The 17,984-nt window shown below is 40.6% G+C and overlaps 2 long non-coding RNA genes across 3 annotated transcripts; both read left to right on the forward strand.

Annotated features, from left to right (window-relative positions):
- Positions 1 to 1,721: 1,721 nt before the first annotated feature.
- Positions 1,722 to 5,842, forward strand: LOC136430857 (uncharacterized). The gene is made up of 5 exons (XR_010754941.1): positions 1,722 to 1,857; positions 2,243 to 2,338; positions 2,627 to 4,195; positions 4,378 to 4,481; positions 4,809 to 5,842. It is a non-coding gene; the product is annotated as an uncharacterized lncRNA (long non-coding RNA).
- A 1,835-nt stretch (positions 5,843 to 7,677) lies between these two features.
- On the forward strand, positions 7,678 to 16,945 carry LOC136430858 (uncharacterized). Of its 2 annotated transcripts, XR_010754942.1 has the most exons (6): positions 7,678 to 7,799; positions 10,798 to 10,869; positions 11,457 to 13,512; positions 15,394 to 15,435; positions 15,836 to 15,917; positions 16,268 to 16,945. It is a non-coding gene; the product is annotated as an uncharacterized lncRNA (long non-coding RNA). The 2 variants fall into 2 exon arrangements; XR_010754943.1 differs by lacking the exon at positions 15,394 to 15,435.
- The last annotated feature ends 1,039 nt before the right edge of the window (positions 16,946 to 17,984 follow it).

Raw genomic sequence — 17,984 nt, forward strand, 5'->3', positions numbered from 1 at the left:
AATTGGTATGCGTAGATGTTCCAGCTACTATAAACTACATATGTCATATGTATTAAGGTCTTATCATGGAAAACACAGCAAATATTGATTTTCCTCATTAATTATGCAAATGAGGCTTACTTTGCACAATTTGGGAAATCGGCAAATACCGACAATAGAACGAATCTCGGAGGTACAAACAATATGCTGCTGGAAGCAGCAGCATGGTGAGAAGTATTAACGGTAGCAGCCGATTTTGAAGGAAATTCCACCGAAAGGAATTATGGGCTATAAAACTTCTCCAGTCTTTACCTTTGACCCGTCTGTTCTTCCGGGTTCCAAATCAGCCTGTGACGCGTCATCCGGAAATACCCTTATACCACAGATTCAGCTCAGTGACAAGGAATGTTGACCAAATATTCACGGGATTGCAGGTCAAGATCGTCGGAGAATGGGTGTGATGAAGATTCTACACCCCCTAAGGCATGCCTTTTTTGTTAAACCCAAGCTGCATCTTTTTTTGCTATGGTGATTTCTATGCACACCAGGCTTCGGAGTCACATGCGTCGTGCGATTTTTGTCGAAGGATTTTAAGCTACCAGCAACCAGAACGACAGCTGAATTTTGTATGATACATCCACGACTGATATTAGAATGTCTCCAATCTGTTGTCGTAAAACCACGGTACGACCAAGAAACCTCCTTGATACGACGGGCCGTTAAACGCACGTAACATTATCATGATGATGATTGTGACTGTGGCCCCTGTAGTTTTGCCTTGCAAACAGCGAAATCAGGGGGGTCAAGTCAAGTATGTGAGTATGTAGGAGGTATGTGAGTGGTTTGAAAGGGATGAAAAGTACATCGGTACAGAAATTGCAAACCACGGCCAAGTAATAAAACGGTCAATTACGGTAAATGACCTCCCACTCTTCTCTGCTGATACGTAGCGTCGTAGCAAGGAGGTTATACATAAACTCCTTGGTCGTAGCTAATGATTGTTAACGCCCCCCCCCCCCTCCCAGTGCCACAACAGACGGCCCCATGCAACATTTCCTTTCACATTTTAATGCATCCTTTACCTTAAGGTAAAAGCCCACAGTCAACTCAGCTATCAATACTTAATGTTAGACTCCAATGTGCACGCGAATGTTCTGGAAGAACAGAGCAGACAAAATGAAAAAGCCCCAAGGTTTCGGTGAGTCATCGACATGAAAAAAAAGCCTCAGAAATTTCCAGTGTCACAAAGCAGTTGGAAAGAAATACCACAATTACGTAATAAATCACTCTGTGTTGGTTAACATTGACTTGTCTCCGTAGGCAAAATACACAACAAAGCATGCATGGAATATCACACCCCTATTGAAATGATATAGTTTTGCAATTGAACCGGCAATACATTGCACACAAAACGGTGAGTGTAACATGATCCCCGTTTCTTGTTACATCGGCGGGCAAGTTTTTGGCACACAGCATAGTTTCGATGAGATGGTCTGGTTTCTATGCGGAAATTTCCAACCAATCAGCAACAATTAATATTGTTGTTGTGAAAGCCTGGTTTCTATGCGAAAATTTCCAACCAATCAGCAACTGGTGAAATTGTTGTTGGGAAACTTTCGGAAAACCCCGACTATGAATAGATAAGGTGTAATGTCACCGTGACCGGTGCAAAAGATCCAACCAATCAGCAACAGGCGTTGTTGTTGTGAAACCTTCGGGAAAACCCGGCTATGAATAAGCTATACGTAATGCTGCCGTGTCCGGTATATAAAACACCGTCACCGCACGTCAATCCACCCACTTACTCCGACCATTTGCTGGAGAAAGTCTTGCCAACTCTGCGAAAACGTGTTTAAAGCCCGACGAGAATTAAAACAGGTTCGTAGTTCTCTCCTATGGTGGCAAGTTTAGGTTCAAGATTTACTAGGCTGTTGCAAGTTTCTTACAGCTGCGACATGAATTTAGACTTTGACTCCAGTAATTATGGTCAGTAGGGGATATGGCGTGAATGCATGTAACAAAATGCAATCTTCCCTTCGACGTTTTGCCATTACTGTATCATTTGCACGTGGAATTTTTCTGGCCAATTTTTTTCGCATCATTTCAGCTGGCGCCGATGCGGCCCATCACAGCTTGCCACTCTCTTCTCACTCTCAGTGCTTGCTCCTTGCTGGTGCAGCTCAACCCTCTAAGTCTCACATAGCTTTGTTTCAATCACTGGCGAATTTCAAAGAGAGTAACAGAGGGTAACATTACATTTCAGACCGAGAAAAGCGATATGTCGGACCCCAAGGCGAACATGGACAACAAGTCCGACCAGTGCAACCCCAACAACCCCAAGTACGAGGGGCACGAGAAGGTAGGCAATTCACAGCTAGTTTACAAAGTCAACTTCAGAATGTAAAATGGTGTATAGCGTGAATGGATTAGGAAATAATTCAGCACATGATTGTTCTATCTGCTCCAGACATGCCAGAAGGACATGAATTGCATAGGAACATGGGGTCAACTTTGTTTCCTTGTCGATAGACGTGCATAGCAGTTTTCTGAATGGTCGCCAAGTTTACCGTTGCAAATTACAATCAACAAACGTGATCCTGTTCCTACTTTAGCCGCTTGTACCCAAAATTGAACTTGTATTTTGCAGGGCTACAGCGGAACTGGGGACAAAGCTGACAAAGATAACCATGGCAACCAGCTCAACCCCAACAACGAGCGTTTCCAGCCTAAGAAGCCGTAAAGGGCACGATGGGAACCTCTTCACGACGCCTGCTGGCTTTCCATATAGCGTTGCATAGCGTTCATATGAAGAAAATGTAGATGTATCGATTCATAATCTAAAGTAGCATAGATTGTTTTAGGCAAAATTTCAGGTCGCAAACACTAATACATTGTTTTAAGTGCCTACTGTAAGTTCAAGCAAAAAGTTGGCACCCTGCATGCAACATAACGTTACATGTAAACCGGTTATCATCTGATTACAGAAATCTCCATGCCCATGTTATAGATGCTATTGACTTAAATCATGCCTACTTGAGCGTAACACGTTGTACTTTTGTATTCCCCCCGCCCCGAGACTTTAATAGTATTATATAACTATAGATTGCAGAGGCCTATATCTTGAGAGTGCATGCGATGCATCCTACTAAGGAGTAAATTCCGAATTGAATATAACAACAAAAATACGAATGTAAAGCAACATCTATCACTTTTTACAAAGATTATATGACCTGGATACCAAGACTTAAGGACCTACATCTGGTGTATGTTCCAGAGAATTGCACATTTGAACCCTACCTAACTCGCCTGCTTGCAGAAAACTGCATATTTTGGTGCTTCTTGGTGTTTATTTCCTAATAGTCTTGAATATACAAAAGCTTGCTTGATCAATGAAACAACATCCCATGATGTATTTATTGTGTGTCTTATTACTTACATGTAAATATGGCTGCTCCCTGTTTACCGCTAGTGTGTATCATAATTAGCACACATATACAAAACTACCACAAACTTTGTTGAACTTGAACACGACGTCGTTTCGATGAGATGGCCTGGTGTCTAAGCAAATTTTTCTAACCAATCAGCAACTTGCGAGCCTTCGGAAATACCCGACAATGAGTAGGCTACCGTGTGGGGTATATAAACAACAACGAACATAAAAGGTGGCGTGACTTTCATGCCACACAAGGCGGCTAGCTAGTGAGTTACCACCAGTCTGGGACTTTCTTCACCTGCCCTTTACGTGTTAATGGAAAAGTACCCAAATGCTCTATGGAACTCGTTTGGAAAAATCTATATGCCATACGTATGGTCGAGAAACATTGATTTGTCTCCGTAGGCAAAATGCACAGCAAAGCATGAAATATTACACCCTTGTTGAAATGATATAGTTTTACAAAATTGAATCGACAGTTTGCACACAAAATAGTGACTCAGTAACATGATTCTCGTACCTTGTTACATCGGCGTACATAAACAACTTTTTGGCACACAACATAGTTTCGATGAGGTGGCTTGATTTCTATGCGAAACTTCCAGCCAATCAGCAACAGTTGTTGTTGTGAAACCTTTGGAAATACCAGTCTATGAATAGGCCCTACGTAATGCTACTGTGTCAGGTACAGTATATATAACACGCTGTCACCGTAAATCCCCACACTTACTCTGAAATCTTGCCAGAGAAAGTCCTCCCAACTTTGTGAAAACGACAAAAGAGGTACGTAACGTTTAGTTCTTTCCTATGTTTGCAAAATTATGTTCCAGATTTAGTCAGATTTATTCAAGTCTTTACTGGTGTGACATGAAATTGAGACTCAGACTGTACACCATATCTTATGCATTTGGACTAGTTTCCGACTAATTTCTAAGAGAGTAACAAAACGTATATTTCATGATCAGACCCAGCACAGTCTAAGATGTCCGACCGCGAGGCAAAGGCTAGCTTGGACAACAAGTCCAACCAAGACAACCCCAACAACCCTAACTACCAGGGGCACGAGAAGGTAAGCAATCAACAACTCGTAGGGTTGTCACGGTCTACTAAGTCAACGACAGAATGGAAACTGCTGCACGTAAATTGATTGGGAAATAGTTCATCGCGTGATTGTTCTATATACTCCAGGAGAAGAATTGGGGGTACTTTGAATTTGTTTGTTGTACCTTTGGTGGCGGTCACCTTTGTATCCGAGTTGATTGAGGATACTAGTAACCTGTATGGCAGTTTTCTGAATGGTCGCCAGGTTTACCATTTTGCAAAACACAATCAACAAACGTGATCCAGATCCTACTTTTAGCCGCTTGTACCCAAATTTTGAACTTATATTTTGTAGGGCTATGGCGGAACTGGGGACAAGCCTGACCTCGACAACCACAGCAATCAGAAGAACCCGAACAACGAGCTCTACCAGGAACCCAAGAAGAAGTGACGGGCACGGTGGAAACTTCTTCACGACGCCCCCTGCTGGCTTTGCTCCGCACTATTGCTGAATTACAGCACACCGTTCATTCTTGTCAATGTTCATTTGAAGCAAAGATGATATATACAGATTCATAATCTGAAGTAGCATATATTCTTTTAAACAGACAAATCTTTACGTCGAAAGTTAAGAATGTAAATCAGATCTATCGTGTTTTTTTTCAGAAGGAGTCAATTCCACATTACCGTGTGGGTGTTTGTTTGTAGCCCTTTGTTCTAACATTTTCAAAACCTTAATTTGTAACAATCTGACGGAGATAAGTAACTGTAAAAAAAAATTCTAACATTAAATGATGTTCTAAATATTTTCTACCGTGTTCCAACATGTTAGAAAAGTTTATAACATTAAAATGTTATTTTCATTAGTTTCTATGTTGCACCATAGATTCACCATTTGCTCCAACATATTCCAGCATTCTAAAAACATGGTGAAACCTACTTTTATGGGGGGTAATAACCCAAATCAGCCATTTGAAAAATGTTGCAAATTGTTCCAACATGTCCCAACGGTGGAACAATCACACTTAAAAGTTGGAACTTGTTCTAGATAAATACATGTGTGTGCAGTTACTTTCAAAATATATAAATATTTTCAAACAGGTTCAAACTTTCATTTTTAATTGTTCGAACACTTTAGAGCTATTTTGACGGAAACATTCTTTTATCTAAAATAGTTGGAACTTATTACAAATATGGACTTGGAATTGACTTTATGACTTGCATATTAAGACAAAGGATATATATCTTATGCCTACTCCAGAAAATTGCATATTTCCACTCTAGCTAACAAGCGAAACTCCTCTGCTTGCAGAAACCTGCATGTTTGTGTATTTCTTGGTGTGATTTGCTAATGGCGTTGAACACATTAAAGCTTGTTTGAGCGATGAAGCAACATCCCATGATGTATTTATTGCGTGCCCTATTACTTACATGTACATATGGTTGGTACCTGGTTACCGCAAGTGTGCTTTATGGTTAGTGACTACATGCAAAACGACGACAAGCATAACCGGCGAATGTAACATGACCTTCGAACTCAATTTGTTGCACTTGCACACGACGTTGTTTGGATGAGGCGGCCTAGTTTCTATACGAATTTTTCTAACCAATCAGTAACTTGCGGGACCTTCGGAAATACCCGACCATAAATATCATACATGATCCTGTTACTTCTTTCATACAGCGTAATGCTTATAATGCAGCTGGTATGTACTATGTACTGACTTGATGAAGATGTGAAGGACTTCTTGATGTAAAGAAGGATTATTAGATTCCTTTCTTTTCATTTGGTGTGTTTGTATGTTTGTGTTGGTGTGTGTCCCTAGTTATTTCACTGTCAATATAGAGGCAGGTATTGGGAACATGAGTTCACCGCAAAGGTAGATTTTGGGAAGTAGAGTTCATACGGATAAAAGAACTAGTCGTTAACCAGGCATGCCGGAACGAACGTTCAGGTAAGGGGTCATCGGTAGAGGCTACTAATTGAGAGGGAGGTATCGTTTCTGGTCTGTCTGTTTGTCTTTCAGTTTAGGCCACACTGACTCGATTATACGCATCACATCCGCGCGCGCATCCGATGAAGGTTCGTCTGCTTCAAAAAGCAACCGTGCGACCCACTGTGCTTGCGACCATACTGTTAATAGTACAAAGAACCTGCAAGATGAGCAATTATATAACGTTAATTGCAAAAATATCGAAAAATTGATTCTAATGTCATACAATGCCTCTTTTCCTATCGTAAAACGTACTGATATTGTCGTAAACGTCCTTGCACATAATGTATTTCTAGCCTTGAGCGAAATTTTTCAAAGTCTTCCAAGAAAATGTGAAAGAGCAAAAAAAAAGAATGTATTGTTTGGTATACCATGTTCTATCATTTCAGTTATTTCTAACGCCTTCCACCTAGAGTTCGTAATAGATGCGACTTTCTTTTGCCCAGCTTTGTGTTCGCACGCTTGCATCAATTTTGAGGATGTCATCCACATAATCAAATCAGAGTGGCCTAATACATATTGTCCATGTGCTAGTCACGTTCACCGTGCAGTGACATGATCGAAGGAATCAATGGACACGTGTAATATTAATCAAATCTTTTTAAAACAATTTATGAACTACAATTAAACGAGGCATACGAAAAACTCATGGAGAAATATTTCATGGATATGTAAGGTCTTCGAGCTCTTGTTTTCTACGTTCTCCTCATATTTCACAGTGACTAGTCCCACTTCGATTTTTCCCGCCAGCCACACACAAACACCGTCATGATGTGGAGGATGTAGATATTCTGTACAGAATACTTTCTGCCATACATATGTTTCAGCTGTCATTTCTATTTCCCTCATGGTGTTTTGGGACTGAGTACAACGGTAAAGTGTCTGTCTCAGACGGACGCGCGGGACGCCCGATCGTTCCCATGAATCATAGCGCCTTTCTCAGCGTTGGTACCATGATGGTATCCATGCTGTGACGTCATCACAACCTGTTGCATGATTTATAAATGGAACTAGGTATCGTTTACCATGACTTCTATTCGAAACTTCATTCAAGCGACTTGCAATGTGGTAATTTCCCATTCTATCTATAAATGTAATGCACACAAGGGAAAAACCAGGTTGTACCAGGCAAGTCTGAACTTGAACGTTGCTTTGATATCAGGCGATCTTATATCAACCAATTAACTTGGCTGGTCGATCTTAGTCACGTGTAAATCGTGGACCAATCAGCGATTTATACATAATGTGTATATAAGGAGACTTTGCCAGGTAACAACATCTGTTGTCCGAGCTAGCACTGTGCAACCAGTTAATCTTTCAACAGCAGAAATTCTTCGGTGAACAAACGTCAGGTGAGGCTTAAATGTCTAATTTCTTGCGTTGTTGTAACTTACAAATCTGCCTTTAATACGTCTCAAGACTTAGACAATTTTTCTTAACCTTTTAGCGGCAAAAGCAAGGCCGCTTAGTTCATGTAGCACTGAAGTGATCTATGACGCAGTACCCGAAATACTCAAATCTTATCGTTAGAATTGTCGGAAAAATCCAGGTGTCAAAAAGTAAGACTTTCTGTTGCAACATGATAACAAATTGAATAGTTATAGCGACACATTTTCGTCTCTACGACCCGAAAATTGAAGGGAACAATACTTTTTTGCAGCTTTCGGTAAATCAAAATGGCGAACAATTAACATCACTTGTTTGCTAACGTTACGTACACGTCTCTACCAGGAAATGTTTTTAAAAATTTGTTCATTTCAAAGTAAAGTTATCTGGTATATTTGAAAATGTACGGTTGTTGACGGATTTTTACTTGATTTGATGAGAAGAAAGTGTTTAAAACTTAACCAGAAACAGCGGCAACGCCCTGTTGAATAGCAACACCAATTGCAAGTGCGTCACATACGGAAATATGTGTTGGCGCGTGGAGGTCGGGATAGACTAGTTACCATTTCCATGGGCTCTAGTCGTGGTTCCCAATCAAGAGAAGAATTTTGCTTTTTGCCACTTTTTCGTATGTTAAATAAACCATTGGCCATGCCGCAAGCATTAATGTCTTTCGCATGAAAGCTTAAAAGTGCGATTTCTAGTACAAGAATAAATTTCCCTCCAAATCCAGTTTCCTTGCTGGATTGAAATACTGTTAGCAGTGCCTCGTTTTGTTAAGGGGTTGAGTTGCGCCGTTTTTAGAAATAAACCGTGTGCGAGTGGAAAATCCCGCCTGGGTGTAACTTGGAGTTCCTCTTTTTGGCGCCCACCTTTTTGCAACCACAAAGTTTGTGAAGAAAACGGAATATCCCTTCCCATGAGGGGATTTTTGTCGGTTGAGTGTTGAAATGCATGACTGTTCGTTTTCTATTCCAGGCGAAGTGACGGTATCCTACCTAGATATCACGAACTTTGTCGACAAATCAGTTAGTTTTTGTTTGTTTTCTTTTCCTTACCTGTTGCTAGGGTGTAACTTTGCGATGCTTTGGGTCACTGGGAACATTGAAAATGTGCAATGCACAGGTCTGGGCATGCAGTGGTGACTGGAATTTTATGCATAGTCACAATCATGGCTTCTATTTATGACTACAATTTTCAAATATTGTCTCTTTTTCGAGTTGTCCTGACCAGACATTGCTGAATGATATTTTGGGTTGTTCTTTCTCACTCCTGAGTAGCTACGTCACTGAGTACTAATGGTGAGATTTAACACTAAAATACCCAGTACAAAAGTCTTGACGCCACAATCTTTAAGACTTCCCGTTGCAACCACTTGACTGATTAATCAAGTAGCATTAATTTTCAGAGGACGGAACGTTTATGGATTCAGTTTCGAGCCCTTGCAGCTTCGAAGTATTGCAATAAGTTGTTTAGCTCAGAAGTTGTTATATGCTACCCGTGACAAACTTATCGGTGTCCGAATGGAAAGCCCCACTTGAGGGTAACTTACAGTTCCTCTTTTCTGCACCTGCAACGTTATTTAAACATGGGAATATCCCTTCTTTGAAAGGCTTTCTGTCCGAGAACTATAGAAATACGTACTCAGTTTCCCCCTAGTATACTGCAACAGAACTATTTTCTGTGTTGCTGAAGTAAGCCTGATTGTCGTCAGCAAGTGATTACATCTAGTTTTGTTTGTTTATTATCTCCATGAAAAATGGAGATATAGTTTTGGGTGTGTCTGTCTGTGTGTGTTTGTCTGTCTGTCTGTCTGTTTGTGTTTCCGCACTACTGTAGTCAGCATAACTCAAGAACCTTTGGATGGATTACGATGATATTTGGTGTGTAGGCAGGTGTTGTGAAGCCGAAGTTCAAGGTCAATTTTGGGCCCCCTGGTATATGACCTTGGTACTGCAGCAGAACTTCAATTTTTGTATCTTTTGACCTGGACGTGCTGTGGTCTTGATTTTTGGGTGGCAGATAGCTTGTGATGTAATAAAGACGTGGTGTAGGTTTGGGCCCCCTAGCAGCTGCAGGGGCGTTTTTGTGAAAATTTTCTAAGGAGAATAACTGAGCAAAGGAACAACGGATTTCCATGATATTTGGTATGCAGGTAGCTTAGATAGAGATATAAACAATGAAGTGCAAAATTATGCTACTTAATTTGCATAGCTAATGAGGAAAATCTATATTTGCAGGGTTTTCCATTATCAGACTCAAATACATGTAACGTATGTAGTTTATGGAAAGTGGATCATCAACAGATACCAATTATGCAAATAAATTCCTAATTTGCATAATTAATGCAAAACACCATATCTCATCTAATTGGAAAATTATAGGACTGTCAATATGATATTTAGTATGCAGGTAGCTTAGACAGAGATATACATAATGTAGTGCAAGTTATGCTAATTGTGAATTAATTTGGATAGCTAATGAGGAAAATCTATATTTGAAGTGTTTTTCATTATCAGACTCAAATACATGTAACATATGTAGTTTATGGAAAGTGGAGCATCAACAGATACCAATTATGCAAATAAATTCCTAATTTGCATAATTAATGCTAAAACACCAGAATTCATCTAATTGGAAAATTATAGGACTGTCAATATTGCAACATGTGTAAGTTAGATAAAGGTGTTTATGACCAAGCATATGTTATGCAAATGTGTAAGTCATTTGCATGAATAGAATTGTTCATGGAGATATGAGGTCGTGGAACTCTTGTTTGGGGTCGTTTCTGTCGCTAAGCAGCTAATGTGGAACTCAAGCCGAGCACTTGATTTTGCGGTGTTGCGTTATGGTCAATAAATGAGAATTAGGCGGTGGTAAATCCCGTGGATGGTCACCTGGGAACTTTGAAATGCGCGATGCAAATATACATCATCTTTATCAGATATTGTTTATTTTTCACAGAAAGCGCCAGTCGCCATGCCTAACCCTGACGAGAAAGACAAAGACAAGGACAAGAACAACGACAAGGGCAAGGTACAGTCAGCTTTTCAAAATTGATTTATTTCCTTCACCAAGAAGGTTATGTTTTCGGTGCCGTTTGTTTGTGTTTCTGTTTGCCTGTTTGTGGAGAGGATATTTGATATGTGGGTAGGCAAAACAAAGGTTAAGTAGCCTCCTAGCGGTTTTCTAAGGCCATGCAGCTAAACATTTTATAGTTTAGATATCACGAGTTCTGAACAGGCAATGGTCGTGACTTGTGAGTGGTGGATAGCACTTGGGCAGAAAGTGCGTGGCGCAGGTTTGGGCCCCCAGTTTCTTTGGAACTGCAGAACTACCCAATAACCACGAGAAACATCTCCATCAACAGCTTCTCGATTATGCTATTCACATAGCCAGTCCACCATAGCAAATCCGAAAACATGACCTCCTTGCGAATGTGATTATCATTCTTTGGCGAAGGTATGAGACCCTTGACGTTTAGTATTTTACCATTAATATTTTAGTTCACTTGTCATTTCATAGTTTCTTTTCATTGTCAAAAGCCGCATAAGAAAATCTTTTCCACCACGTGACTTTCAAAAACATTTTGCCTGAAGCTGAATTGTTCCCTCCTTCCACAGGATCCCAGTCCTCCGCCTCCGGATCCGACTCCGCCCAGCGGCCGGAACCAGCAGTAATGCTGCAGCTCCAACCATAGTGCCGTGGTATTCTTTTAATCTTGCAGCACTGAGAGCGATGGTCTCCTGGAGCATCTACACTCAAGAGTTAGAACTGAGCTTAGTAGCTTTTGCAACATATAATCACTTAGGAGAGCACATAAAAGCGTAAATTCCCTGTTGCTACACCCACGATTGTATCATAGAATGTGTCTATCCATCTCCGCGAATATCATGCATGCATTTCGTTAAAAGCCTAGGAAAAAATGTTGTTATTCCGGTTATAATTACCCGACCGACCCCAGCAAAAACCTTCAGACCCTAGCCTTTCAGTCAGTCGCTGGCAAGGGGTGGGCATGCAAGGGACTTAAAAGGTTCTATCTCAGTGATGAAATTCAAAAACAGACTTCCTGTACTTCATACTCTGTTAACAGCTGATTAGAGCTTTGAACTGTTAATGTAAGCTTGTGTAGTAAACATGATGCTTCTTTGTTCAGTTTATCAATATACTCGTGCTTGTGTAAGGTGTATCTGATAATCACAAGATGATGTTGAAAATGCCAATGTCCGATGCATTCAGTTTTATATTGCTAAAATGTATTTCTTTGATCACTTCGGCCGAAATCTAAAAAAAGAAACAATAGAATACTTACCTACTGACCCGAATGTTCTCAGGACCGTAACCGGAAACACAACATGCAATTTTTCCTAGGTCTGAAAAGTGGTGTCAATGTTAGTGGCCTGGCTGATCAATGTAAAGACAAGGCATTCCATGTGACCATGATTTTGTGGATGTTGTCAAAACACCATAGCGAGAACTATCAGAGCAAAGTCTACATATGTCAATCTTGTTGGTCACACTTGACAGCTGGCCACGAGCTCGGTAAGATCAGCATGATGCTGGAATAAAGACACTGACTATCTTGACCCATTGATTTATTTCTAAAACCTTATATTAGGCCACACCATATTCATTTTATGGATGACGTCCTCTGAAGACCACAAAACTAATGCGCGCAGGCGAAAATGTGTGTCCTATTACTAACATGTATACTTAGTACATGTATATGGTTGCTCCCTTGTCGCTACAGTGCATTATGATTAGCGAACATATACAAAACGACGACGAACATAAAAGTGACTGTAACATGTAACCTTCGTACCTCAATTTGTTACATTAAGACACGACATAGTTTGGATGAGGTGGTATGGTTTCTATGTGGATTTTCCCAACCAATCAGCAAAATTGCGGAGCCTTCGGAAATACCCGACAATGAATAGGTCGTACGTAATGCTATTGTGTCGGGTTTATATAACGGCAACGATCATAAAGGTGACGTCACATGACACGGCTAGCTACATGTAGTGATTACGAGTCAGAAAGTTTCCCTATCTGCCCTTTCAAATGGCACCTTGCGTGCAATGGTGCTGATCATGAAAAGAACGTACATACGTCATGCACTTAACCTCTGTTCACACCATATTGATGCAAAGGGCGCATGGGCAGTTCCACATGTAGTGAGACAGGCTTGTTTTTCTCATTGATTCATTTCATATCATACGGGTACCACGAGTCTTGAGGGGTTGGGTAACGGGCACGCTGTGGAGGGGGTATGTCCTGCACTGGCGGAATAGTTCTTATCAATGGAGTTATGAATATCCGAATATGAATATCCGAATTTGAACCTCTTTGACGTTTCCAGGCGTCAGCTTACCAAACTTCACCTAGCTCGGCGACTTGCAATAAGGTAATTCCCCTTACATCTTTAAACTTATTGCGCATGAGGGAAAAACCAGCAAGTAGCCGGGTAGGTCTGAACTTAGACGTGATCGTGTTACGTTGAACGATTTCACAACCAATCAGCTTGTCTTATCTTCAACCACGTGCATATTTCAGCCAATCATCGATCCTCCCAATGCTTAAACTGATATATGAGGGAGAAGTTTGCCAGATAACGACACTAGTTCTGCTACGCAGTTGATCTTGAAAAAAAGGTTTGCGTCCGTGAACGAACGTCAGGTAAGCCATATTTCTTTGTCACTTAAATCTTGTCACAAGTTTCTTGTGTCGCCATAACATTTTGTATCTTCTTTTAATCGCAAGACCGTCCCTACTGTTTGTAGTTTCAGATGATGTTTTTTTAACTTTTATGTAACGTTAAATGGCAATGGCGATAAATGGCCGAAATGCTATCATAAAACTCGCTGGGACAATCTTAATGCCAAAAAGTATGGTCGGTGCGGAAACGTTTTGATATTACAACATGGCCAGTTGAACTCTTAAAGAGAGATTTCTCACGGTCGCTAGCTCCTAACATTGAGGGAAATAAAAGGTTCTACCGTCCCAACTTTGAAAAAAGAAATAGTGTACATTTACTAATTGCTTACTGGAATGTGTACATCTCTTCGTTTATATTTTACTAGAACAAACCCAGTCATAAATCTATGCTAGTGCTAGTCTAGTGCAACAACTTGCTTGCGAACGCTTAAGAATGTGGTTTCCGGTAAGAAATTATCATTTCCATCAGTTCATGCAAACTTGGGCTAGTGAGGCACCGTTTATGCTACAGAATATATTGTGGCAAGTTTCGCTAAAACTAGACATAGTATGAGCGAAACTTGTAGTTCCTCCTTTCCGCTCCAATGATAGAGAACTTGGATGTCTCTTCCCAATGTCTTTCGTGCGGAAAAGTGTTGAAATAACCACGGATTATTCTATTCCACATTGAAGCGATCGTATTTCATTTTGATTTATCAGGTTATATTGTCGATAAAGTCTTTAATTTCAGATAATTTTTGTTTGTTTTGTTGAGTATACTTGTTGCTAGGGCTATAACGCAATGGGTACTAGGTGACGTAATGGGGATTCCCATTACTCACGGGGAACTGTAAGTGCGCAGTACAAGTACAATGTATGCCTGACTGGAATCTTATGTGCCATTACTATCCTGATTTCTTATAGTCATCTTTAACTACGATCATCAGTTTGTATCATAGCATTGGTACCGGTAACAGTGGCTCTTTTTGTTATACACGAATTTCTAGTCAAACGAAAAAAAAAATGCTTTAACAGAAAAGTGACCGTGAATATCCCATGTATCGTCTAACGCCATGACATTGCGCAAATGGGAACCCCCACTTGGGTTCAAGTTGCAGTTCCTATTTTAGTGGGCATGGGAATATCCTTTCAATTATTCAAAGGAAAATACAAATGAATACTCTGTTTTGTCGTTCTAAGAAATATTTCGTAGAAATATTAGATTTTGGTGCCAGGTTTATCGTTATTTTTGTACCCAGTTTGTTCCAGCTCTTTATTTGTTTATCGGGGGAATCTTTGTTGTTGCTAAGGTGTAAGGTTACGCCTTCCTTTGAGGCAATGATTGACAGCAGGCGACGGGAAATCCCATTTCTCATTGGTAACCTTCCGAGTGCGTAGACTACTACGCATGTGTGGTCTATATGCGCATGCGTGCTATGAATCTTTATGTACATTTCTAACTGATTGTTAAGACCCTACGGTACATATAAGTCATCTCGAGTTGCAAAGCGAGACTACGTTCAAATGTCATCACCAGAGTCAACGCCATCTGAGCTCGTAAACAACATTTTATCTGAATATTTTTAGCCACATGATCGGTCTTGACTGTGTGTGACCATGAGTTTGGAATTCTGTGGGAAACTTCCAATATAACCTGAGCTGCCGAGGGAGGAAAACCTAAGCTAGAATGCATTTTTTTTTCAAAACTTTGCTTCTGCGTCTTCTTCTTACATGTCTTACGTATACCCGTAAGTCCCCGGCCTCATCCAGAATCTCCTATTTTGAGCCATAACGATATACTGTAAATCCTTAGATAACTATCCACATGAACAAAACAAAAAAACGTTTATTATACCTTTACAGGTGATACCCTCCTAAATATTAGCTGATGGGGAGCATATTTGGGTAAGAGTGAAGTCATTTTCGCTGCTCTCTCTGTTATAGAAATCCAACAAAGCATGGAAATCAACACACTTGGTGTTATTCAAATGTTGCTGGTTTGAAAGTACCTAAGATGACATCAAGCTTTGACAACAGCTCTTGTCCATGTCTTAATTCTGTCTCTCTCAATAATTGATGTTCAAAACGCAAACAAATGACAACAAATAAATGAGTTTCTGTTGTAAATCCTACAAGGCATCGTAACATGTGTTTTTCCAAGTGAGACTGAATACCTTTTTGATGTACCATCATATTGTTATACTCAACGCTAAGTAGCTTTGTGATTAAACTAAAGACTGACTTGCATTTTGGAATTCCCACCATACGTGCGAGAGATATTTACTATTTGTCTACTAATTTACAGAAAACCAGACACCATGTCCGAACCAAAGCCGACCACAAACACCGGGGGCTCACCGGGAACACCGGGCCAGGGCCAAGGCCAGGTAAAGACCTGGCGTTTGATCATGTTAAACGATAGAATCATAAGGATATTGCGTCCTTACATGGTATAAATATTGCAAAAGGAGACGTAGTTTTTGTTTCTTGATTTTGCATCTATAGCTTTGAAACGCCATAGCTCAATCATGGGTAGTTGAGGTGGTTCATCTAGTTTCCTTTCGACAAGTCTTTTGTGAATATGGCATTAATTGGAGGGACACTTTTTCAAGTATCACGATTTCTCATGCCAGGTTCACATCCATGCCTATGACTATGCATGTCATGTGTCTTTTCTATTGTTACCACGGTGATAACATTGTAGTCAATAGAAATTACTTATTCCTTTATGGTACAGGGTGGGCCAGCCCCTGCTAAGCCTGATCCGGCGCCTCCCAACAAGCCGAGGAACCCGCAGTGACGTCATGCTCCAGGTAAACCAGCGATGCGGTGACGTTCCTCTCATCTTCCAGCACCGCTGTTGTGGAGCCACTCTAGCCCAGAGCCCCCTCGTGAACTTGAGTTTGTGTGAATTTGAACGCTTTAGTCGCTTGTTAGGAGAGCACAAAAGAGTGTGGATTTCAAGTTCCTATGCCTTTGGCACGTTTTTCCATGCATGACGCGATAACTGCTATCATCTAGCGCACTGTAAGGGGCTTGGCTGATTGTTATATAAAGACGAGACACATGCACAATGTTAAATATCAAAGTTAGATAGCGAGAACTATCAGAGCAGAACATATGCAACATCAATGTAACAAAAAGTATTATGATCAATTGTTTTTCCTGTCTCATCAGTTTATCATGCCGGCATCGTTGGTTTATTTTCAAACTCACTGATGCATAACAACACAACATCAGCAACATAGCAACACCCAATTTGTACATAGAGTCTGAGTATCAACAACGCAACTTTAAACTCATGGTAACAGGATCAGGTTGGTCACCCGTGATAGACAGCCAATATAAAATCATTTTGAATGTAGAATCTGATGTAGAATCATGATGCTGGAATAAAGACTCGCTTCTATCTCGAGACCTATTGATTTATTTCTGTAACCTTACATTTGCGTCGTGTATTTATTACTAAAACTACTTGAACCCCACTATACATACAGGTGCGGAAGCAAATTAGGTGACACAATGGGAAATATAAAGCTTTTCCCAGACCGATAATTAAGCATGTATGTACCCTTTCTACAGTGGATTAACAACTCAAGCGGAGTTTCAGTAACTGAGTAAGCCTTAAGCTTAGGCGTACTTTATGATGGGCTGATGCAAACGTCGGGTCCATGCAAGCTAACGGACGAACGGTAGCAAGACGTGCTGTTGTCACTCCATGATACATGTGCGTTTACATTTGGAACCGCGGTATGGCAATGCCAGCCCTTTATTTGTCAAACATGTCAATTGCACCATATTTGTACACGCCTTTGTAAAGATTCGGCGTGTATAGAGCACGTTCCTTAGGAATCGTCCTAAAACTTCTATCCAATCAAATGAGCCTTCATCCAGCTTACTATTTTTCTTCTTCAAATCCGTGGTAGATTAAATGGGTGTTTCTTCTCACATGAGGGCGAATCCCTTTACTAACCACATTAGGAGATGGCAGGTCACGCAGACATGCACACGAATAGGTTTACAAGTGTATCCCTAGGGTAGGTCTGATACGCTTTCTTCCCAGTATGAAAAGGTGACGTGTATTACTACATGTGGGATACTTCCCCTTGATTTACTGAACATTAGTATTCATCGAATTCCCATGTACAATTTCTAACAACTGAAGTCAATATAATCTTAATGGGGAGTCGGACATGAGAAGTGTTGTGACCTTGAGCCGACCATTGCTTAGAATTTGAAAGGAATAAACCACGCAGTAATAACTGATGAAAACGAACTTCGTGCCGCAGCCGCAATTTCACGTCTTTTAAGAGTAATTTGCAGTGATCATTTGATAGAAATAATCACTGCAAATAACTCTGTGGGTCGAGACGGCCACGCACGCACGCATGTTGGTACAATACGCATGCGCTGTGCCATTGATGATGCCGCCATAAGCATTCAGAACGACCTCT

The sequence above is a fragment of the Branchiostoma lanceolatum genome, chromosome 3, assembly GCF_035083965.1.
Source record: "Branchiostoma lanceolatum isolate klBraLanc5 chromosome 3, klBraLanc5.hap2, whole genome shotgun sequence".
Taxonomy (NCBI): Eukaryota; Metazoa; Chordata; class Leptocardii; order Amphioxiformes; family Branchiostomatidae; genus Branchiostoma; species Branchiostoma lanceolatum.